At 47.1% G+C, this 22779-nt stretch overlaps 22 non-coding genes and 1 pseudogene across 22 annotated transcripts; 16 read left to right on the top strand and 7 right to left on the bottom strand.

Annotated features, from left to right (window-relative positions):
* The first annotated feature begins 118 nt into the window (after positions 1–118).
* On the top strand, positions 119–281 carry LOC135019033 (U1 spliceosomal RNA). The gene has a single exon (XR_010216645.1). It is a non-coding gene; the product is annotated as a U1 spliceosomal RNA (small nuclear RNA).
* Positions 282–951: 670 nt separating this feature from the next.
* On the top strand, positions 952–1115 carry LOC135018765 (U1 spliceosomal RNA). Its single transcript, XR_010216399.1, has one exon. It is a non-coding gene; the product is annotated as a U1 spliceosomal RNA (small nuclear RNA).
* A 152-nt stretch (positions 1116–1267) lies between these two features.
* Positions 1268–1431, top strand: LOC135019013 (U1 spliceosomal RNA). Its single transcript, XR_010216629.1, has one exon. It is a non-coding gene; the product is annotated as a U1 spliceosomal RNA (small nuclear RNA).
* Positions 1432–2099: 668 nt separating this feature from the next.
* On the top strand, positions 2100–2263 carry LOC135018829 (U1 spliceosomal RNA). Its single transcript, XR_010216462.1, has one exon. It is a non-coding gene; the product is annotated as a U1 spliceosomal RNA (small nuclear RNA).
* A 152-nt stretch (positions 2264–2415) lies between these two features.
* On the top strand, positions 2416–2578 carry LOC135019045 (U1 spliceosomal RNA). The gene has a single exon (XR_010216651.1). It is a non-coding gene; the product is annotated as a U1 spliceosomal RNA (small nuclear RNA).
* A 671-nt stretch (positions 2579–3249) lies between these two features.
* Positions 3250–3413, top strand: LOC135018874 (U1 spliceosomal RNA). Its single transcript, XR_010216505.1, has one exon. It is a non-coding gene; the product is annotated as a U1 spliceosomal RNA (small nuclear RNA).
* A 6636-nt stretch (positions 3414–10049) lies between these two features.
* LOC135019102 (U5 spliceosomal RNA) lies at positions 10050–10165 on the bottom strand. The gene has a single exon (XR_010216701.1). It is a non-coding gene; the product is annotated as a U5 spliceosomal RNA (small nuclear RNA).
* Positions 10166–10440: 275 nt separating this feature from the next.
* On the bottom strand, positions 10441–10556 carry LOC135019072 (U5 spliceosomal RNA). Its single transcript, XR_010216672.1, has one exon. It is a non-coding gene; the product is annotated as a U5 spliceosomal RNA (small nuclear RNA).
* Positions 10557–10846: 290 nt separating this feature from the next.
* Positions 10847–10962, bottom strand: LOC135019100 (U5 spliceosomal RNA). Its single transcript, XR_010216699.1, has one exon. It is a non-coding gene; the product is annotated as a U5 spliceosomal RNA (small nuclear RNA).
* Positions 10963–11232: 270 nt separating this feature from the next.
* On the bottom strand, positions 11233–11348 carry LOC135019079 (U5 spliceosomal RNA). Its single transcript, XR_010216679.1, has one exon. It is a non-coding gene; the product is annotated as a U5 spliceosomal RNA (small nuclear RNA).
* Positions 11349–11492: 144 nt separating this feature from the next.
* LOC135019051 (U1 spliceosomal RNA) lies at positions 11493–11655 on the top strand. Its single transcript, XR_010216655.1, has one exon. It is a non-coding gene; the product is annotated as a U1 spliceosomal RNA (small nuclear RNA).
* Positions 11656–16472: 4817 nt separating this feature from the next.
* On the bottom strand, positions 16473–16585 carry LOC135019111 (U5 spliceosomal RNA). Its single transcript, XR_010216710.1, has one exon. It is a non-coding gene; the product is annotated as a U5 spliceosomal RNA (small nuclear RNA).
* A 286-nt stretch (positions 16586–16871) lies between these two features.
* LOC135019112 (U5 spliceosomal RNA) lies at positions 16872–16988 on the bottom strand. Its single transcript, XR_010216711.1, has one exon. It is a non-coding gene; the product is annotated as a U5 spliceosomal RNA (small nuclear RNA).
* Positions 16989–17258: 270 nt separating this feature from the next.
* Positions 17259–17374, bottom strand: LOC135019081 (U5 spliceosomal RNA). The gene has a single exon (XR_010216681.1). It is a non-coding gene; the product is annotated as a U5 spliceosomal RNA (small nuclear RNA).
* A 144-nt stretch (positions 17375–17518) lies between these two features.
* LOC135018774 (U1 spliceosomal RNA) lies at positions 17519–17682 on the top strand. Its single transcript, XR_010216408.1, has one exon. It is a non-coding gene; the product is annotated as a U1 spliceosomal RNA (small nuclear RNA).
* Positions 17683–17834: 152 nt separating this feature from the next.
* Positions 17835–17997, top strand: LOC135019029 (U1 spliceosomal RNA). Its single transcript, XR_010216643.1, has one exon. It is a non-coding gene; the product is annotated as a U1 spliceosomal RNA (small nuclear RNA).
* Positions 17998–18671: 674 nt separating this feature from the next.
* On the top strand, positions 18672–18835 carry LOC135018767 (U1 spliceosomal RNA). Its single transcript, XR_010216401.1, has one exon. It is a non-coding gene; the product is annotated as a U1 spliceosomal RNA (small nuclear RNA).
* A 152-nt stretch (positions 18836–18987) lies between these two features.
* On the top strand, positions 18988–19150 carry LOC135018866 (U1 spliceosomal RNA). The gene has a single exon (XR_010216497.1). It is a non-coding gene; the product is annotated as a U1 spliceosomal RNA (small nuclear RNA).
* A 671-nt stretch (positions 19151–19821) lies between these two features.
* Positions 19822–19985, top strand: LOC135018776 (U1 spliceosomal RNA). The gene has a single exon (XR_010216410.1). It is a non-coding gene; the product is annotated as a U1 spliceosomal RNA (small nuclear RNA).
* Positions 19986–20137: 152 nt separating this feature from the next.
* LOC135018980 (U1 spliceosomal RNA) lies at positions 20138–20300 on the top strand. Its single transcript, XR_010216600.1, has one exon. It is a non-coding gene; the product is annotated as a U1 spliceosomal RNA (small nuclear RNA).
* Positions 20301–21097: 797 nt separating this feature from the next.
* LOC135019032 (U1 spliceosomal RNA) lies at positions 21098–21252 on the top strand (annotated as a pseudogene).
* A 152-nt stretch (positions 21253–21404) lies between these two features.
* LOC135019049 (U1 spliceosomal RNA) lies at positions 21405–21567 on the top strand. Its single transcript, XR_010216653.1, has one exon. It is a non-coding gene; the product is annotated as a U1 spliceosomal RNA (small nuclear RNA).
* A 674-nt stretch (positions 21568–22241) lies between these two features.
* Positions 22242–22405, top strand: LOC135018845 (U1 spliceosomal RNA). The gene has a single exon (XR_010216477.1). It is a non-coding gene; the product is annotated as a U1 spliceosomal RNA (small nuclear RNA).
* The last annotated feature ends 374 nt before the right edge of the window (positions 22406–22779 follow it).

Genomic DNA, 22779 nt, shown 5'->3' with positions numbered 1-22779 from the left:
AGATCTTCCTCTAGCCTTGTTCTTCTTTCGAGAGTTCCATTGTGCTGCCTCAGTTTGATCTCCTTCACTTGACAGGGGGGTACCCGAGCAGCGACCCTCCCCAGCTCTAGCCCAACTCCTACATAACTGCCAGGTGAGATACTATGATCATGAAGGTGCTTCTCCCAGGGCAAGGCTCACCCATTGCACTCTGGGTGTGCTGCTCCTGCGATTTCCCCAAATGTGGGAAACTTGACTGCATAATTTGTGTTTCCCCTGGTCGGCTCTTGTATAATTCAGATCTCTTTGTCTCAGGTCTCTCTCCAGCCTAGTTTGCTGTCTGTTTCCACTTCTCTTTTCTTGAGCCGCTGCCTTCTATGCCCTTGTGCACTCTCCTGACTTCTCCTGTCTGCTTACTTTGTGCCTTCCAACGCACAATGCAAACTACAGGTAGTGCTGCAGGGCCCACACCCTTTTACTTGCCTTTCAGAGCAGCTCTGGAGCTGTTACAGTACCCAGCTGCTGCAAGAAATCAGCTTGAATGCTTCAGGGGCTGGGGCATAGCCAACATGAGCCCCACACCGACGGAGGGTGGAGGTGTTTAATGCGAACTAAGGGTCATCCAAGCGCCGCAAAAGGCCGCCATGCCCTGCATACCCCTTTTCTCTTTTCATATGCAGATGAGGGTTCCAGCCAACTTTGGCCCACTGCTTGGATGACATCACCGTATGCAAATACGTCTTCTGCAGACCTTCCCCCAGGAATGCTTGTACTAGTTGTTGCATTTGGTTTGTTGTTTGGGGTGCTTCAGTATTAGGCAGCCTTCTGCTCTCCCATGTTCATCTGAAAATATGTGTTCTCCCTGCAGTTGTTGTCCCCAGATGAGAGTTCTCTTGTGCTGCCTCAGTTGAATCTCCTTTACTTGACAGAGATGTGCCTGAGCAGCGGCCCTCCCCAGCCCTATCCCAAATCATACTTATTTTGCATAGGAGATACCATGGTCATGAAGATTGTTCTTCCAGGGTGAGGTTCATTCATTGCATTCTGGGTATGCTGACCCCTGTGATTTCCCCAAATGTGGGAAACTCGACTGCATTATTTGTGGTAGTGGGGGACTGTGTTTGTGCTTTCCTCTGGTCAGCTCTGGTAAAAGTCAGATTTCTTTGTCTCAGATCTTCCTCTAGCCTTGTTCTTTTTTTGAGAGTTTCCTTGTGCTGCCTCAGTTGGATTTCCTTCACTTGACAGGGGGGTGCCCGAGCAGCGACCCTCCCCAGCTCTAGCCCAACTCCTACTTACCTGCCAGGTGAGATACTATGATCAGGAAGGTGCTTCTCCCAGGGCAAGGCTCACCCATTGCACTCTGGGTGTGCTGCTCCTACGATTTCCCCAAATGTGGGACACTTGACTACATAATTTGTGTTTCCTCTGGTCGGCTACTCGTATAATTCAGATCTCTTTGTCTCAGGTCTCTCTCCAGCCTAGTTTGCTGTCTGTTTCCACTTCTCTTTTCTTGAGCCCCTGCCCTTGCCCTTGTGCACTCTCCTGACTTCTCCTGTCTGCTTACTTTGTGCCTTCCAACGCACAATGCAAACTACAGGTAGTGCTGCAGGGCCAACACCCTTTTACTTGCCTTACAGAGCAGCTCTGGAGCTGTTACAGTGCCCAGCTGCTGCAAGAAATCAGCTTGAATGCTTCAGGGGCTGGGGCATAGCCAACATGAGCCCCACACCGACGGAGGGTGGAGGTGTTTAATGCGAACTAAGGGTCATCCAAGCGCCGCAAAAGGCCGCCATGCCCTGCATACCCCTTTTCTCTTTTCATATGCAGATGAGGGTTCCAGCCAACTTTGGCCCACTGCTTGGATGACATCACCGTATGCAAATCCGTCTTCTGCAGACCTTTTCCCAGGAATGCTTGTACTAGTTGTTGCATTTGGTTTGTTGTTTGGGGGTGCTTCAGTATTAGGCAGCCTTCTGCTCTCCCATGTTCATCTGAAAATATGTGTTCTCCCTGCAGTTGTTGTCCCCAGATGAGAGTTCCCTTGTGCTGCCTCAGTTGAATCTCCTTTACTTGACAGAGATGTGCCTGAGCAGCGGCCCTCCCCACCCCTATCCCAAATCATACTTATTTTGCATAGGAGATACCATTGTCATGAAGATTGTTCTCCCAGGGTGAGGTTCATTCATTGCATTCTGGGTATGCTGACCCCTGTCATTTCCCCAAATGTGGGAAACTCGACTGCATTATTTGTGGTAGTGGGGGACTGTGTTTGTGCTTTCCTCTGGTCAGCTCTGGTAAAAGTCAGATTTCTTTGTCTCAGATCTTCCTCTAGCCTTGTTCTTTTTTCGAGAGTTTCCTTGTGCTGCCTCAGTTGGATCTCCTTCACTTGACAGGGGGGTGCCCGAACAGCGACCCTCCCCAGCTCTAGCCCAACTCCTACTTACCTGCCAGGTGAGATACTATGATCAGGAAGGTGCTTCTCCCAGGGCAAGGCTCACCCAATGCACTCTGGGTGTGCTGCTCCTACGATTTCCCCAAATGTGGGACACTTGATTACATAATTTGTGTTTCCTCTGGTCGGCTCTCGTATAATTCAGATCTCTTTGTCTCAGGTCTCTCTCCAGCCTAGTTTGCTGTCTGTTTCCACTTCTCTTTTCTTGAGCCGCTCCCTTCTATGCCCTTGTGCACTATCCTGACTTCTCCCGTCTGCTTACTTTGTGCCTTCCAACGCACAATGCAAACTACAGGTAGTGCTGCAGGGCCCACACCCTTTTACTTGCTTTACAGAGCAGCTCTGGAGCTGTTACAGTGCCCAGCTGCTGCAAGAAATCAGCTTGAATGCTTCAGGGGCTGGGGCATAGCCAACATGAGCCCCACACCGAAGGAAGGTGGAGGTGTTTAATGCAAACTAGGGGTCATCCAAGCGCCGCAAAAGGCCGCCATGCCCTGCACACCCCTTTTTTATTTTCATATGCAGACGAGGGTTGAAGCCAACTTTGACCCACTGCTTGGATGACATCACCATATGCAAATCCATCTGCTGCAGGCCTTCCCCCAGGAATGCTTGCACTAGTAGTTGCATTTGGTTTGTTGTTTGGGGGTGCTTCAGTGTTAGGCAGCCTTCTGCCCTCCCATGTTCATCTGAAAATATGTGTTCTCCCTGCAGTTGTTGTCCCCAGATGAGAGTTCCCTTGTGTTGCCTCAGTTGAATCTCCTTTACTTGACAGAGATGTGCCTGAGCAGCGGCCCTCCCCAGCCCTATCCCAAATCATACTTATTTTGCATAGGAGATACCATGGTCATGAAGATTGTTCTCCCAGGGTGAGGTTCATTCATTGCACTCTGGGTATGCTGACCCCTGTGATTTCCCCAAATGTGGGAAACTCGACTGCATTATTTGTGGTAGTGGGGGACTGCGTTTGTGCTTTCCTCTGGTCAGCTCTGGTAAAAGTCAGATTTCTTTGTCTCAGATCTTCCTCTAGCCTTGTTCTTCTTTCGAGAGTTCCCTTGTGCTGCCTCAGTTGGATCTCCTTCACTTGACAGGGGGTGCCCGAGCAGCAATCCTCCACAGCTCTAGCCCAACTCCTACTTACCTGCCAGGTGAGATACTATGATGTTCACTGTTAGGGCAATCAGGATGTGGAATTCCCTGCCAGGGAAGGTGGTAATGGCGGACTCTGTAATTGGATTTAAAAAAGGAATGGATACATTTCTGAATGAAAAAGCTATCCAAGGTTATAATACTTAAAATATCAACATGGTTAATCCGGGGGTAACATGAGTTATAGTAGCTAACTAGTCATAAAACATTATTCAGCAAGTATGTAGAATCATCACAACTTAAAACAGGTTGAACACGATGGGCAATTTGCCTCTATTCAACCTCAAAAAATATGTTACTATATGTTACTATATTACTATGTTACTGTAGTATACAGAACACCACAATGTAATGAGCAGTGATAGTGAGCACTGATGAGGATACTAGAACTGACACTGAGCAGCAAGATGCAGCACTGGACTATTAGTAATGTACTGTAGTATGCTGAGCACCACAATGCAGCACAAGACAATGAGCAGTGATACTGAGCACTGATGAGGATACTACTGAGAACTGACACTGAGCAGGAGAGACACACTACTAGTATTACTGAGCAGCAATAAGTAACCACTGATACTGAGCACTGATATTGAGATTTCCACTGAGAGAACATAGCCACGTCCTCTCCGCTCTCTCTTCAATGCACGAGTAAAAATGGCGGCAACGCGCAGCTCTTTATATGGAATCAGAATCTCGAGAGAATCCGACAGCGGGATGATGACATTTTCCCTTGTTCAGGTTTTCCGAGTCAGGCGGGAACAACCGAGCCTGCCTCGGACCAGTGTAAACCACGTGGAGTTCGTCGGGAATTCGGTTCTCGGAGAACCGAACCCGCTCCTCTCTACCTTATACCCATCAATTTTTTTTATTTTCAATCTAAGCCCCTGCAGTTTTCTGTAAGCATCTGCTTCGCTATGATGATCAACAAGTCACAAGGGCAAACACTCAGGGCTTGAGGCGTAGATCTTAGGACCAGCTGCTACAAGCATGGCAGAGGTGTCACTATCACTGGTGACACCCAGAGAGGTGGCGAAGGAGATTGTAATGCAGTGCGCGCAGATAAGCAGCGCAATGGTAAAAAGGAGGCATGGTTTCATAGGTAGGGGCGTGGCCTGGTGGCCTGAATCTACATTTTGTTGCTCCGGGTGTCCCGGGGGTTGGGGGCTGCACCCGGGGACTAGTGTGTGTGCGGTGCTGGCTCCTGCACAGTGACAGGGCATGGCCACCCATCATGACACCTCCATTCTTGACCATGCTGTAATTGCAGTCGCACTGCAGTTCAGCGTGATCATAAAAAATGGTGTAGCCTCCTGCTGGTGCAGACTGTATGTGCGCGCAGGAAGCCGCCACCATTTTTGTGATCACAGCGGCTGAATGTGATGTCATACAGCCGCTGTGACCACGCCCCCTGTGTCTCCTCCGTTGCAGACCCCATTTTGAAGCCTTGCCCCCGCACCGCTCCATCCCTGACTTGGAAATGGAGTGTTGCTGACCCCCCTCTCTCCCCCCCCGCCCCGATTGACAGGCAGAGGCGATCGCATTCTCTGCGGGGTGCCGCAGAAAATGCAGGCACATGCGTATGCTGTTAGCAATTTTTGCAGTTGGATCGCTTATTGTGATTGCATTCCAACCTGAATCAGGCCCTATTACCTATCACAATGCGCTGCGGGCAGTACAAAATTGGGTTAATATAGGAGTAAAACTCCCAGACCTGTGCTCCTTAACTGTACCTGGTGGCTAGTGGAGCGGCTGCCCAGTAATCAGTGTCCACGCCAGTGCGCACACGGTCCACCCCCTACGGCCACGCTCCCCTTCATCAGCGGCCTCGTGATCCGGAAGGGCGGTGTGTGTGTGTGACTGACCTTAGGAAGAAACTGGAGCCTCCGCTGCAGTGACCCAGCAACCAGGGCACGGGAGTATACAGCGCCGCTGGGAGTGATGAAGCTGCAGTAAAGATGTCTATTAGACCTAGCCTGCTGCAGCCCTTGTAGATTCTCATAAAACAAGTTCTTCTTTTCTTGTCAAAATTAATAGCTAAGAATAGGCTGCCTGAGGCAGGCCCCTGTTAAGTGGCCTGCTACTGAAGGCACCAACTACAAACTGAGCTCCCTGTTCATGGAAGCGGGGTTATAGAGGAGGATGCGCTGAGCATCTTGGGAACAGTCAAAAGCTTTGAGCCGGTTGGTGCCTCAGATCAAGATCCTACTCTACACCCCAATGTGAATCCTTGTGGAGTCCAGTGTACCCCACAGAAGAAATTAATGTGTCACACCCATTGGCAGCAACCTTAGAATAGCTGCTGACGGGCACAATTGAGAAAGGAAGGGGGGGGGGGGGGGACATTTGAATCCAGCACATAGATGCAATTCAAATATGTAATTTGTACCTTCCTATTTTAAAATATAATGGATGAACCTCACCCTGTGAGAACAATCTTCATGATCAAGAGATCTCATATGCAAAATAAGTATGAGTTGGGATAGGGCTGGGGAGGGTGGCTGCTCGGGCAGCCCCTCCCCCGTCAAGTTAAGGAGATTCAACTGAGGACGCACAAGGGAACTCTCGTCTGGGGACAACAACTGCAGGGAGACCACATCTGTTCAGATGAACATGGGAGGGTGGAAGGCTGCCTAATATTGAAGCACCATCAAATATCAAACCATATGCAACAACTAGTACAAGCATTCCTGGGGGAAGGTCTGCAGAAGACGGATTTGCATACGGTGATGTCATCCAAGATGTGGGCCAAAGTTGGCTGGAACCCTCATCTGCATATGAAAAGAGAAAAGGGGCATGCAGGGCATGGCGGCCTTTTGCGGTGCTTGGATGACCCCTAGTTCGCATTAAACACCCCCACCCTCCTTTGGTGTGGGGCTCATGTTGGCCATGCCCCATCCCCTGAAGCATTCAAGCTGATTTCTTGCAGCAGCTGGGCACTGTAACAGCTCCAGAGCTGTTCTGTAAGGCAAGTAAAAGGGTGTGGGCCCTGCAGCACCACCTGTAGTTCGCATTGTGCGTTGGAAGGCACAAAGTAAGCAGACGGGAGGAGAAGTCAGGATAGTGCGCAAGGGCATCCTTTTCTCTTAGTCCGTAGAGGATGCTGGGGTCACATTAAGAACCATGGGGTATAGACGGGATCCGCAAGAGACATGGGCACTTTAAGACTTTCAAAGGGTGTGAACTGGCTCCTCCCTCTATGCCCCTCCTCCAGACTCCAGTTATAGGAACTGTGCCCAGGGAGACGGACATTTCGAGGAAAGGATTTATTGTTAAACTAAGGTGAGCATCTTACCAGCTCACACCTTAAGCATGCCGCAGAACGTGGCATTCAACAGAACACAAGCCAACGGCATGAACAATTGCAGCAAAAAGCTGACCAGAACCATAACATAACATGTGTATAACCACAAGTAATAACTGCAGACACAGTATGGACTGGGACGGGTGCCCAGCATCCTCTACGGACTAAGAGAAAAGGATTTACCGGTAGGTATTAAAATCCTATTTTCTCATACGACCTAGAGGATGCTGGGGTCACATTAAGAACCATGGGGTTATACCAAAGCTCTTGAACGGGTGGGAGAGTGCGTACGACTCTGCAGCACCGAATGACCCAACTTGAGGTTATCATCAGCCAAGGTATCAAACTTGTAAAACTTAGCAAAAGTGTTTACTAAATAGCTGCTCGGCAAAGTTGCAATGCCGAGACTCCCCGACCAGCTGCCCAGGATGAACCCACCTTTCTAGTAGAATGGGTCTTCACCTAATTCAGTAACGGCAATCCTGCCATGGAATGAGCATGCTGAATCTTACCACAGATCCAGCGCATAATGGTCTACATGGAAGCAGGACACCCAATCCTGTTGGGAGCATACAGGACAAACAGAGCCTCTGTTTTCCTAATCTGAACCGTTCTGGTGACATAAATTTTCAAAGTTCTGACCACAGCCAGAGACTTTGACTCAACGAAGGTGTCAGTGGCCAAAGGCACCATGTGGAAAGATGAACCACCTTCGGCAGAAATTGTTGACGTGTCCTCAATTCTGCTCTATCTTCATGAAAGATCAAATAAAGGCTCTTGTGATACTGCATGGTTTGTACTGTTTTCCATGTGCTCCCAGATCTTTCAAGCAAGTAGCATGGTCAAGAAAGTTCTGTTTGAAAAGAAACAACATTTACTGTCATTGTTATAGAATTTGGGAGAAAAAACAAGAAGAAATCTGCACTGTTGACGCACTGGACAGAATGAATGAATCATAAAATATAACCTTTATTAAGTATGTATTAAAATTGGATAAATATTAATATTATTATCCCAAACTGCAGTGAAACATAAAGGTTAAAATCACAGAACTAACATACATGTGCATAAGAAGAATAAAGAGATGTGAAAAAAAGGTTTAAAAAGCGTGTCCGTGTGTGATTATTTTTGAAGGCACAACCCTGGCGGGGTTGTTTATATAGATATATATGTTGCTAATAATCACTTTCTAGCGTAATGTTATTAAATAGCTGTTAGTATCTATGTCGTCAGGTACCACTGGGTCGTATCCTATATACTCCCTTCACTCAATAGGGGTTACCTCCCGGGAAGCCATCCCCATTGGCGAATTTGTGGGGGTGATTGAGTATAACCGGTAAGCTAACCTCCAATTTGTGGGGTGCTTAGGTAGATGGGGATCACTTATTTCTCTGTGTCCCCTAAGACTATATTCCTAAATTCAATACCACAGGGGGATAGCTTTCTATATCGGATAAGGAATCACTTGATAGGGAAATCTCTATGCATCATGGAAAGATCATATTTATTAATATCCAAACTAAAAAAATGATGAATAGCTTTAATTTAGCTGTTTAGATATAGTTAATTGGCGAGATATACCAACAGGTGCGGTTGCCTTAAGGAATATGGCAATTCCAATATAAATAGCAGCCCTCCTTCATATAATCAGCCAGATCTTATTAAATCTGGTCCAGATATAGCCGTTCAGATATACTTAATTGACAACATATATCAATCGGTGGGGTTGCCTTAAGGAATATAGCAATTCCAATTCTCATATAAATAGCAACCTTCCTTCATATATTCAGCCAGATCTTATTTAATCTGATCTAGGCGTAGGCAATAATGCTTTCCTTAGAGGTATAGCCACCTCAATTCTTATTAGGAAGCAAAGTGTCTGTCATAATGGTTTATCCAATTCATCTAAGAAATAATATATTCCATGTGTCAGAGATTCATTACTCTCTATTTACACTGTTAAAGAGTTAATTCTTATTATGTTACAGTGTAATGAAATTATCATATAGGGAGATGTGGCAATTCCATGTGCTATATATATAATAACCCTTAGTGGTCCAGATTCCACAATGAGGAATTTTCTTATAAACCGCTGAAACACACAGCTGTTTGACTGACTTCCAAATATATCTATCTCACTTTGTAACAGTCTTATGATAGAGAAACTGTTACATATTCGGTCACTTAGTTATCTAAAGGTAAACAGACTCAGTGTGAGGGTAATATAATATATCAAATGCGCTGTCAATAATCGTGGTAACTGGTGTAATAATGTGGTATATTGAGTATGCTAGTAAGGCATATAACTGCTCTCCAGCCTTTAAGTGTTACCAATCAATTTGTTACACTGTAAAGGATTTATGGTGTCCTGTTAGGACATGCAGCTGCTAGGCTGACTCAAAGATTTATCCATTTGTAACAATTATGTAACAGTTATATACATGTTACTGGTATTACATAGAAATAGTATGACACAGGCCAGCAGTCCCATGTGTCTAGATTCCACAATAGGAGATTTTCTTTGTCTTATAAACTGCTGGAACACACAGCTGCTAGACTGACTTCAAATATATATATATTACTTTGTAACAGTCTTATAGTAAAGAGACTGTTACACACTGTCATTTAGTTATCTCAAGGTTAGCAGATTCTGTGTGAGGATAGTGTTCTGTTAGAACATGCAGCTGCTAGGCTGACTCATAGAAAATGTATCCATTTGTAACAAATGACACATACAGCATTAAATTAATATCTATAGCAGCCCATGTGACATCTCTACTCTTATCATAATTGTCTGGTTATTGCCAATCTGGACAGCAGGAGTGATATATATTCACTAGTCCCAATATCCCATCATATAAATATACCCACACTGATATACTTTCTTATCAAGAGTTATTAGTAGCTATCTGTATGCACTTTAGACATTGTATCTGCTAAGTGACATCATATCTAGTGTATTCCTTTCTTATAGCTCAGCTTCTATTCCCTATTAGTGGAGACTAACAGCTAACATCATAATCATATATTTTTGTTTTATAACATTTCACATGAGTCAAATACACGCGGACACGCCGTGCCCTACACGTGTGTTTCACTGCATCTATGGCAACTTACATTAAAGCTAACAAGAAAGCACACTCGTTCTGTCTTTAAACTGATAAAAGAAACCCCAATAATATGGGGCATGCAAAAATTGAGATAAAACTCAGTTTTGCTCCTCTCCACGGAAATCTTTAATAAAAGGCGAAATATTTGTTAGTTCTGAAGAGAAACCAGAGCATGACCAAGATTCCACCTGTCGCCTGAGTGCCATGCCAGCAGTTCTCATTGAGCTCAAAGTGAGCACCCAATTTGAAAGAAAGATAGCAGATTTCTCACCAGGCTTCCCCTAGCTATAAACATGGTTTGTACTCTTTTCCATGTGTTCCCAGATCTTTCAAGCAATTAGTATAGTCAAGAAAGTTCTGTTTGAAAAGAAACAAACATTTACTGTCATTTCTATGCAAATGAGCTTACATTAAAGCACACTCGTTCTATCTTTAAACAGATAAAATAAAACCCCAATAAGATGGGGAATGCAAAATTTGAGATAAAACTCAGTTTTGCTCCTCTCCACGGAAATCTTTAGTAAAAGGCGAAAGATTTGTTCGTTCTGAAGAGAAACCAGAGCATGACCAAGATTCCACCTGTCGCCTGAGTGCCATGCCAGCAGTCCTCATTCAGCTCAAAGTGAGCACCCAATTTGAAAGAAAGAAAGAAAGCAGATTTCTCACCAGGCTTCCCCTTGCTATAAGCATGGTTTGTACTCTTTTCCATGTGCTCCCAGATCTTTCAAGCAAGTAGCATAGTCAAGAAAGTTCTGTTTGAAAAGAAACAGACATTTACTGTCATTGTTATACAAATAAACTTACATTAAAGCCAACAAGAAAGCACACTCATTCTGTCCTTAAACTGATAAAAGAAACCCCAATAATATGGGGCATGCAAAAATTGAGATAAAACTCAGTTTTGCTCCTCTCCACGGAAATCTTTAATAAATGGCGAAAGATTTGTTCATTCTGAAGAGAAACCAGAGCATGACCAAGATTCCACCTGTCGCCTGAGTGCCATGCCAGCAGTCCTCATTCAGATCAAAGTGAGCGCCCAATTTGAAAGAAAGCAGATTTCTCACCTGGCTTCTCCTTGCTATAAGCATGGTTTGTACTGTATTCCATGTGCTCCCAGATCTTTCAAGCAAGTAGCATGGTCAAGAAAGTTCTGTTTGAAAAGAAACAAACATTTACTGTAATTTCTATGCAAATGAGCTTTCATTAAAGCACACTCATTCTATCTTTAAACCGATAAAAGAAAATCCAAAAAGATGGGGCATGCAAAAATTGAGGTAAAACTCAGTTTTGCTCCTCTCCACGGAAATCTTTAGTAAAAGGCGAAAGATTTGTTCGTTCTGAAGAGAAGCCAGAGCATGACCAAGATTTTCATCTGAAAATATGTGTTCTCCCTGCAGTTGTTGTCCCCAGATGAGAGTTCCCTTGTGCTGCCTCAGTTGAATCTCCTTTACTTGACAGAGATGTGCCTGAGCAGCGGCCCTCCCCAGCCCTATCCCAAATCATACTTATTTTGCATAGGAGATACCATGGTCATGAAGATTGTTCTCCCAGGGTGAGGTTCATTCATTGCATTCTGGGTATGCTGACCCCTGTGATTTCCCCAATGTGGGAAACTCGACTGCATTATTTGTGGTAGTGGGGGACTGTGTTTGTGCTTTCCTCTGGTCAGCTCTGGTAAAAGTCAGATTTCTTTGTCTCAGATCTTCCTCTAGCCTTGTTCTTCTTTCGAGAGTTCCCTTGTGCTGCCTCAGTTGGATCTCCTTCACTTGACAGGGGGTGCCCGAGCAGCAATCCTCCACAGCTCTAGCCCAACTCCTACTTACCTGCCAGGTGAGATACTATGATCTTTACTGTTAGGGCAATCAGGATGTGGAATTCCCTGCCAGGGAAGGTGGTAATGGCGGACTCTGTAATTGGATTTAAAAAAGGAATGGATACATTTCTGAATGAAAAAGCTATCTAAGGTTATAATACTTAAAATATCAACATGGTTAATCCGGGGGTAACATGAGTTATAGTAGCTAACTAGTCATAAAACATTATTCAGCAAGTATGTAGAATCATCACAACTTAAAACAGGTTGAACACGATGGGCAATTTGCCTCTATTCAACCTCAAAAACTATGTTACTATATGTTACTATATTACTATGTTACTGTAGTATACAGAAAACCAAAATGCAATGAACAGTGATAGTGAGCACTGATGAGGATACTAGAACTGACACTGAGCAGCAAGATGCAGCACTGGACTATTAGTAATGTACTGTAGTATGCTGAGCACCACAATGCAGCACAAGACAATGAGCAGTGATACTGAGCACTGATGAGGATACTACTGAGAACTGACACTGAGCAGGAGAGACACACTACTAGTATTACTGAGCAGCAATAAGTAACCACTGATACTGAGCACTGATATTGAGATTTCCACTGAGAGAACATAGCCACGTCCATTCCGCTCTCTCTTCAATGCACGAGTAAAAATGGCGGCAACGCGCAGCTCTTTATATGGAATCCGAATCTCGCGAGAATCCGACAGCGGGATGATGACATTTTCCCTTGTTCAGGTTTTGCGAGTCAGGCGGGAACAACCGAGCCTGCCTCGGACCAGTGTAAACAACGTGGAGTTCGTGGGGAATTCGGTTCTCGGAGAACCGAACCCGCTCCTCTCTACCTTATACCAATCAATTTTTTTATTTTCAATCTAAGCCCCTGCAGTTTTCTGTAAGCATCTGCTTCGCTATGATGATCAACAAGTCACAAGGGCAAACACTCAGGGCTTGAGGCGTAGATCTTAGGACCAGCTGCTACAAGCATGGCAGAGGTGTCACTATCACTGGTGACACCCAGAGAGGTGGCGAGGGAGATTGTAATGCAGTGCGCGCAGATAAGCAGTGCAATGGTAAAAAGGAGGCATGGTTTCATAGGTAGGGGCGTGGCCTGGTGGCCTGAATCTACATTTTGTTGCTCCGGGTGTCCCGGGGGTTGGGGGCTGCACCCGGGGACTAGTGTGTGAGCGGTGCTGGCTCCTGCACAGTGAAAGGGCATGGCCACCCAGCATGACGCCTCCCTTCTTGACCATGCTGTAATTGCAGTCGCACTGCAGTTCAGCGTGATCATAAAAAATGGTGTAGCCTCCTGCTGGTGCAGACTGTATGTGCGCGCAGGAAGCCGCCACCATTTTTGTGATCACAGCGGCTGAATGTGATGTCATACAGCCGCTGTGACCACGCCCCCTGTGTCTACTCCGTTGCAGACCCCATTTTGAAGCCTTGCCCCCGCACCGCTCCATCCCTGACTTGGAAATGGAGTGTTGCTGACCCACCTATCCCCCCCCGCCCCGATTGACAGGCAGAGGCGATCGCATTCTCTGCGGGGTGCCGCAGAAAATGCAGGCACATGCGTATGCTCTTAGCAATTTTTGCAGTTGGATCGCTTATTGTGATTGCAATCCAACCTGAATCAGGCCCTATTACCTATCACAATGCGCTGCGGGCAGTACAAAATTGGGTTAATATAGGAGAAAAACCCCCAGACCTGTGCTCCTTAACTGTACCTGGTGGCTAGTGGAGCGGCTGCCCAGTAATCAGTGTCCACGCCAGTGCGCACACGGTCCACCCCCTACGGCCACGCTCCCCTTCATCAGCGGCCTCGTGATCCGGAAGGGTGGTGTGTGTGTGACTGACCTTAGGATGAAACCGGACCCTCCGCTGCAGTGACCCAGCAACCAGGGCACGGGAGTATACAGCGCCGCTGGGAGTGATGAAGCTGCAGTAAAGATGTCTATTAGACCTAGCCTGCTGCAGCCCTTGTAGATTCTCATAAAACAAGTTCTTCTTTTCTTGTCAAAATTTATAGCTAAGAATAGGCTGCCTGAGGCAGGCCCCTGTTAAGTGGCCTGCTACTGAAGGCACCAACTACAAACTGAGCTCCCTGTTCATGGAAGCGGGGTTATAGAGGAGAATGCACTGAGCATCTTGGGAACAGTCAAAAGCTTTGAGCCGGTTGGTGCCTCAGATCAAGATCCTACTCTACACCCCAATGTGAATCCTTGTGGAGTCCAGTGTACCCCACAGAAGAAATTAATGTGTCACACCCATTGGCAGCAACCTTAGAATAGCTGCTGACGGGCACAATTGAGAAAGGAAGGGGGGGGGGGGGGGACATTTGAATCCAGCACATAAATGCAATTCAAATATGTAATTTGTACCTTCCTATTTTAAAATATAATGGATGAACCTCACCCTGTGAGAACAATCTTCATGATCAAGAGATCTCATATGCAAAATAAGTATGAGTTGGGATAGGGCTGGGGAGGGTGGCTGCTCGGGCAGCCCCTCCCCCGTCAAGTTAAGGAGATTCAACTGAGGAAGCACAAGGGAACTCTCGTCTGGGGACAACAACTGCAGGGAGACCACATCTTTTCAGATGAACATGGGAGGGCGGAAGGCTGCCTAATACTGAAGCACCATCAAATATCAAACCATATGCAACATCTAGTACAAGCCTTCCTGGGGGAAGGTCTGCAGCAGACGGATTTGCATACAGTGATGTTATTCAAGCAGTGGGCCAAAGTTGGCTGGAACCCTCATCTGCATATGAAAAGAGAAAAGGGGCGTGCAGGGCATGGCGGCCTTTTGCAGTGCTTGGATGACCCCTAGTTCTCATTAAACACCCCCACCCTCCTTTGGTGTGGGGCTCATGTTGGCCATGCCCCATCCCCTGAAGCATTCAAGCTGATTTCTTGCAGCAGCTGGGCACTGTAACAGCTCCAGAGCTGTTCTGTAAGGCAAGTAAAAGGGTGTGGGCCCTGCAGCACCACCTGTAGTTTGCATTGTGCGTTGGAAGGCACAAAGTAAGCAGACGGGAGGAGAAGTCAGGATAGTGCGCAAGGGCATCCTTTTCTCTTAGTCCGTAGAGGATGCTGGGGTCACATTAAGAACCATGGGGTATAGACGGGATCCGCAAGAGACATGGGCACTTTAAGACTATCAAAGGGTGTGAACTGGCTCCTCCCTCTATGCCCCTCCTCCAGACTCCAGTTATAGGAACTGTGCCCATGGAGACGGACATTTCGAGGAAAGGATTTATTGTTAAACTAAGGTGAGCATCTTACCAGCTCACACCTTAAGCATGCCGCAGAACGTGGCATTCAACAGAACACAAGCCAACGGCATGAATAATTGCAGCAAAAAGCTGACCAGAACCATAACACAACATGTGTATAACCACAAGTAATAACTGCAGACACAGTATGGACTGGGACGGGTGCCCAGCATCCTCTACAGACTAAGAGAAAAGGATTTACCGGTAGGTATTAAAATCCTATTTTCTCATACGACCTAGAGGATGCTGGGGTCACATTAAGAACCATGGGGTTATACCAAAGCTCTTGAACGGGTGGAAGAGTGCGTACGACTCTGCAGCACCGAATGACCCAACTTGAAGTTATCATCGGCCAAGGTATCAAACTTGTAAAACTTAGCAAAAGTGTTTACTAAATAGCTGCTCGGCAAAGTTGCAATGCCGAGACTCCCCGACCAGCTGCCCAGGATGAACCCACCTTTCTAGTAGAATGGGTCTTCACCTAATTCAGTAACGGCAATCCTGCCATGGAATGAGCATGCTGAATCTTACCACAGATCCAGCGCATAATGGTCTACATGGAAGCAGGACACCCAATCCTGTTGGGAGCATACAGGACAAACAGAGCCTCTGTTTTCCTAATCTGAACCGTTCTGGTGACATAAATTTTCAAAGTTCTGACCACAGCCAGAGACTTTGACTCAACGAAGGTGTCAGTGGCCAAAGGCACCATGTGGAAAGATGAACCACCTTCGGCAGAAATTGTTGACGTGTCCTCAATTCTGCTCTATCTTCATGAAAGATCAAATAAAGGCTCTTGTGATACTGCATGGTTTGTACTGTTTTCCATGTGCTCCCAGATCTTTCAAGCAAGTAGCATGGTCAAGAAAGTTCTGTTTGAAAAGAAACAAACATTTACTGTCATTGTTATGCAAATAAACTTACATTAAAGCTAACCAGAAAGCACACTCGTTCTGTCTTTAAACTGATAAAAGAAACCCCAATAATATGGGCATACCTCCCAACTTTGTCGGCTCGCAAAGAGGGACACACGCGCGGCGAAGTCGCACGCGCTCCCAAAAAGGGCGTGGCCTAAGTAAAAAAGGGGCATGGCTTCGCGGGAGGACCCGCGATCGCGAGTCACGCCCCCGTTTTCGGCACTGAGGGGGCATGCCCAGCGCTCTGTGAGCCGCTGGCATGCCACCTCTCCCTCTGACTTCAGTGAATAGACGCTGTGCGCACAGCGACTATTCACCGCTGCTCTGCTAAGCAGGGCAGCGACAGACAGAGCCTCCCAACTGTCCTCCCCACCGCGGGACACTGCGGCCCGCAGGTGGGACAGCGGGACAGTCCCCAAAAAACGGGACTGTCCCGCGAAAATCGGGACAGTTGGGAGGTATGATATGGGGCATGCAAAAATTGAGATAAAACTCAGTTTTGCTCCTCTCCACGGAAATCTTTAGTAAAAGGCGAAAGATTTGTTCGTTCTGAAGAGAAACCAGAGCATGACCAAGATTCCACCTGTCGCCTGAGTGCCATGCCAGCAGTCCTCATTCAGCTCAAAGTGAGCACCCAATTTGAAAGAAAGAAAGCAGATTTCTCACCAGGCTTCCCCTTGCTATAAACATGGTTTGTACTCTTTTCCATGTGCTCCCAGATCTTTCAAGCAATTAGTATGGTCAAGAAAGTTCTGCTTGAAAAGAAACAGACATTTATTGTCATTGTTATGCAAATAAACTTACATTAAAGCTAACAAGAAAGCACACTCGTTCTGTCTTTAAACTGATAAAAGAAACCCCAATAATATGGGGCATGCAAAAATTGAGATAAAACTCAGTTTTGCTCCTCTCCACGGATAATCTTTAATAAAAGGCGAAAGATTTGTTCATTCTGAAGAGAAACCAGAGCATGACCAAGATTCCACCTGTCGCCTGAGTGCTGTGCCAGCAGTCCTCATTCAGATCAAAGTGAGCGCCCAATTTGAAAGAAAGCAGATTTCTCACCTGGCTTCTCCTTGCTATAAGCATGGTTTGTACTGTATTCCATGTGCTCCCAGATCTTTAAAGCAAGTAGCATGGTCAAGAAAGTTCTGTTTGAACATAAATAAACATTTACTGTCATTTCTATGCAAATGAGCTTACATTAAAGCACACTCATTCTATCTTTAAACCGGTAAAAGAAACCCCAAAAAGATGGGGCATGCAAAAATTGAGATAAAACTCGGTTTTGCTCCTCTCCACGGAAATCTTTAGTAAGAGGCGAAAGATTTGTTCGTTCTGAAGAGAAACCAGAGCATGACCAAGATTTTTATCTGAAAATATGTGTTCTCCCTGCAGTTGTTGTCCCCAGATGAGAGTTCCCTTGTGCTGCCTCAGCTGAATCTCCTTTACTTGACAGAGATGTGCCTGAGCAGCGGCCCTCCCCAGCCCTATCCCAAATCATACTTATTTTGCATAGGCGATACCATGGTCATGAAGATTGTTCTCCCAGGGTGAGGTTCATTCATTGCATTCTGGGTATGCTGACCCCTGTGATTTCCCCAAATGTGGGAAACTCGACTGCATTATTTGTGGTAGTGGGGGACTGTGTTTGTGCTTTCCTCTAGTCAGCTCTGGTAAAAGTCAGATTTATTTGTCTCAGATCTTCCTCTAGCCTTGTTCTTCTTTCGAGAGTTCCCTTGTGCTGCCTAAGTTGGATCTCTTTCACTTGACAGGGGGGTGCCCGAGTAGCGACCCTCCCCAGCTCTAGCCCAACTCCTACTTACCTGCCAGGTGAGATACTATGATCATGAAGGTGCTTCTCCCAGGGCAAGGCTCACCCATTGCACTCTGGGTGTGGTGCCCCTGCGATTTCCCCAAATGTGGGAAGCTTGACTGCATAATTTGTGTTTCCCCTGGTCGGCTCTCGTATAATTCAGATCTCTTTGTCTCAGGTCTCTCTCCAGCCTAGTTTGCTGTCTGTTTCCACTTCTTTTTTCATGAGCCCCTCCCTTTTATACCCTTGTGCACTATCCTGACTTCTCCTCTTGTCTGCTTATTTTGTGCCTTCCAATGCACAATGCAAACTACAGGTAGTGCTGCAGGGCCCACACCCTTTTACTTGCCGTACAGAACAGCTCTGGAGCTGTTACAGTGCCCAGCTGCTGCAAGAAATCAGCTTGAATGCTTCAGGGGCTGGGGCATAGCCAACATGAGCCCCACACCGAAGGAGGGTGGAGGTGTTTAATGCGAACTAGGGGTCATCCAAGCGCCGCAAAAGGCCGCTATGCCCTGCACGCCCCTTTTCTCTTTTCATATGCAGACGAGGGTTGAAGCCAACTTTGACCCACTGCTTGGATGACATCACCGTATGCAAATCCATCTGCTGCAGGCCTTCCCCCAGGAATGCTTGCACTAGTTGTTGCATTTGGTTTGTTGTTTGGGGGTGCTTCATTATTAGGCAGCCTTCTGCCCTCCCATGTTCATCTGAAAATATGTGTTCTCCCTGCAGTTGTTGTCCCCAGATGAGAGTTCCCTTGTGCTGCCTCAGTTGAATCTCCTTTACTTGACAGAGATGTGCCTGAGCAGCGGCCCTCCCCAGCCCTATCCCAAATCATACTTATTTTGCATAGGAGATACCATGGTCATGAAGATTGTTCTCCCAGGGTGAGGTTCATTCATTGCATTCTGGGTATGCTGACCCCTGTGATTTCCCCAAATGTGGGAAACTCGCCTGCATTATTTGTGGTAGTGGGGGACTGTGTTTGTGCTTTCCTCTGGTCAGCTCTGGTAAAAGTCAGATTTATTTGTCTCAGATCTTCCTCTAGCCTTGTTCTTCTTTCGAGAGTTCCCTTGTGCTGCCTCAGTTGAATCTCCTTCACTTGACAGGGGGGTACCCGAGCAGCGACCCTCCCCAGCTCTAGCCCAACTTCTACTTACCTGGCAGGTGAGATACTATGATCATGTAGGTGCTTCTCCCAGGGCAAGGCTCACCCATTGCACTCTGGGTGTGCTGCTCCTGCGATTTCCCCAAATGTGGGAAACTTGACTGCATAATTTGTGTTTCCCCTGGTCGGTTCTCGTATAATTCAGATCTCTTTGTCTCAGGTCTCTCTCCAGCCTAGTTTGCTGTCTGTTTCAACTTCTCTTTTCTTGAGCCGCTCCCTTCTATGCCCTTGCGCACTATCCTGACTTCTCCCGTCTGCTTACTTTGTGCCTTCCAATGCACAATGCAAACTACAGGTAGTGCTGCAGGGCCCACACCCTTTTACTTGCCGTTCAGAGCAGCTCTGGAGCTGTTACAGTGCCCAGCTGCTGCAAGAAATCACCTTGAATGCTTCAGGGGCTGGGGCATAGCCAACATGAGCCCCACACCGAAGGAGGGTGGAGGTGTTTAATGCGAACTAGGGGTCATCCAAGCGCCGCAAAAGGCTGCCATGCCCTGCACGCCCCTTTTCTCTTTTCATATGCAGACGAGGGTTGAAGCCAACTTTGACCCACTGCTTGGATGACATCACTATATGCAAATCCATCTGCTGCAGGCCTTCCCCCAGGAATGATTGTACTAGTTGTTGCATTTGGTTTGTTGTTTGGGGGTGCTTCAGTATTAGGCAACCTTCTGCCCTCCCATGTTTATCTGAAAATATGTGTTCTCCCTGCAGTTGTTGTCCCCAGATGAGAGTTCCCTTGTGCTGCCTCAGTTGAATCTCCTTTACTTGACAGAGATGTGCCTGAGCAGCGGCCCTCCCCAACCCTATCCCAAATCATACTTATTTTGCATAGGCGATACCATGGTCATGAAGATTGTTCTCCCAGGGTGAGGTTCATTCATTGCATTCTGGGTATGCTGACCCCTGTGATTTCCCCAAATGTGGGAAACTCGACTGCATTATTTGTGGTAGTGGGGGACTGTGTTTGTGCTTTCCTCTGGACAGCTCTGGTAAAAGTCAGATTTATTTGTCTCAGATCTTCCTCTAGCCTTGTTCTTCTTTCGAGAGTTCCCTTGTGCTGCCTAAGTTGGATCTCTTTCACTTGACAGGGGGGTGCCCGAGTAGCGACCCTCCCCAGCTCTAGCCCAACTCCTACTTACCTGCCAGGTGAGATACTATGATCATGTAGGTGCTTCTCCCAGGGCAAGGCTCACCCATTGCACTCTGGGTGTGCTGCTCCTGCGATTTCCCCAAATGTGGGAAACTTGACTGCATAATTTGTGTTTCCCCTGGTCGGCTCTCGTATAATTCAGATCTCTTTGTCTCAGGTCTCTCTCCAGCCTAGTTTGCTGTCTGTTTCAACTTCTCTTTTCTTGAGCCGCTCCCTTCTATGCCCTTGCGCACTATCCTGACTTCTCCCGTCTGCTTACTTTGTGCCTTCCAATGCACAATGCAAACTACAGGTAGTGCTGCAGGGCCCACACCCTTTTACTTGCCGTTCAGAGCAGCTCTGGAGCTGTTACAGTGCCCAGCTGCTGCAAGAAATCACCTTGAATGCTTCAGGGGCTGGGGCATAGCCAACATGAGCCCCACACCGAAGGAGGGTGGAGGTGTTTAATGCGAACTAGGGGTCATCCAAGCGCCGCAAAAGGCCGCCATGCCCTGCACGCCCCTTTTCTCTTTTCATATGCAGACGAGGGTTGAAGCCAACTTTGACCCACTGCTTGGATGACATCACTATATGCAAATCCATCTGCTGCAGGCCTTCCCCCAGGAATGCTTGTACTAGTTGTTGCATTTGGTTTGTTGTTTGGGGGTGCTTCAGTATTAGGCAGCCTTCTGCCCTCCCATGTTTATCTGAAAATATGTGTTCTCCCTGCAGTTGTTGTCCCCAGATGAGAGTTCCCTTGTGCTGCCTCAGTTGAATCTCCTTTACTTGACAGAGATGTGCCTGAGCAGCGGCCCTCCCCAACCCTATCCCAAATCATACTTATTTTGCATAGGCGTATCGCCTATGCAAAATAAGTATGATTTGGGATAGGGTTGGGGAGGGCCGCTGCTCAGGCACATCTCTGTCAAGTAAAGGAGATTCAACTGAGGCAGCACAAGGGAACTCTCATCTGGGGACATGGTCATGAAGATTGTTCTCCCAGGGTGAGGTTCATTCATTGCATTCTGGGTATGCTGACCCCTGTGATTTCCCCAAATGTGGGAAACTCGACTGCATTATTTGTGGTAGTGGGGGACTGTGTTTGTGCTTTCCTCTGGACAGCTCTGGTAAAAGTCAGATTTCTTTGTCTCAGATCTTCCTCTAGCCTTGTTCTTCTTTCGAGAGTTCCCTTGTGCTGCCTCAGTTGGATCTCTTTAACTTGACAGGGGGGTGCCCGAGCAGCGACCCTCCCCAGCTCTAGCCCAACTCCTACTTACTTGCCAGGTGAGATACTATGATCATGAAGGATCTTCTCCCAGGGCAAGGCTCACCCATTGCACTCTGGGTGTGGTGCCCCTGCGATTTCCCCAAATGTGGGAAGCTTGACTGCATAATTTGTGTTTCCCCTGGTCGGCTCTCGTATAATTCAGATCTCTTTGTCTCAGGTCTCTCTCCAGCCTAGTTTGCTGTCTGTTTCCACTTCTTTTTTCATGAGCCCCTCCCTTTTATACCCTTGTGCACTATCCTGACTTCTCCTCCTGTCTGCTTACTTTGTGCCTTCCAATGCACAATGCAAACTACAGGTAGTGCTGTAGGGCCCACACCCTTTTACTTGCCGTACAGAGCAGCTCTGGAGCTGTTACAGTGCCCAGCTACTGCAAGAAATCAGCTTGAATGCTTCAGGGGCTGGGGCACAGCCAACATGAGCCCCACACCGAAGGAGGGTGGAGGTGTTTAATGTGAACTAGGGGTCATCCAAGCACCGCAAAAGGCCGCCATGCCCTGCACGCCCCTTTTCTCTTTTCATATGCAGACGAGGGTTGAAGCCAACTTTGACCCACTGCTTGGATGACATCACCGTATGCAAATCCATCTGCTGCAGGCCTTCCCCCAGGAATGCTTGCACTAGTTGTTGCATTTGGTTTGTTGTTTGGGGGTGCTTCAGTATTAGGCAGCCTTCTGCCCTCCCATGTTCATCTGAAAATATGTGTTCTCCCTGCAGTTGTTGTCCCCAGATGAGAGTTCCCTTGTGCTGCCTCAGTTGAATCTCCTTTACTTGACAGAGATGTGCCTGAGCAGCGGCCCTCCCCAGCCCTATCCCAAATCATACTTATTTTGCATAGGAGATACCATGGTCATGAAGATTGTTCTCCCAGGGTGAGGTTCATTCATTGCATTCTGGGTATGCTGACCCCTGTGATTTCCCCAAATGTGGGAAACTCGACTGCATTATTTGTGGTAGTGGGGGACTGTGTTTGTGCTTTCCTCTGGTCAGCTCTGGTAAAAGTCAGATTTATTTGTCTCAGATCTTCCTCTAGCCTTGTTCTTCTTTCGAGAGTTTCCTTGTGCTGCCTCAGTTGGATCTCTTTCACTTGACAGGGGGGTGCCCGAGCAGCGACCCTCCCCAGCTCTAGCCCAACTCCTACTTACCTGCCAGGTGAGATACTATGATCATGAAGGTGCTTCTCCCAGGGCAAGGCTCACCCATTGCACTCTGATTTCCCCAAATGTGGGAAGCTTGACTGCATAATTTGTGTTTCCCCTGGTCGGCTCTCGTATAATTCAGATCTCTTTGTCTCAGGTCTCTCTCCAGCCTAGTTTGCTGTCTGTTTCCACTTCTTTTTTCATGAGCCCCTCCCTTTTA

This window comes from Pseudophryne corroboree, unplaced genomic scaffold (assembly GCF_028390025.1).
Source record: "Pseudophryne corroboree isolate aPseCor3 unplaced genomic scaffold, aPseCor3.hap2 scaffold_330, whole genome shotgun sequence".
NCBI lineage: Eukaryota > Metazoa > Chordata > Amphibia > Anura > Myobatrachidae > Pseudophryne > Pseudophryne corroboree.
This window is presented reverse-complemented; position numbering and strand designations above follow the sequence as displayed.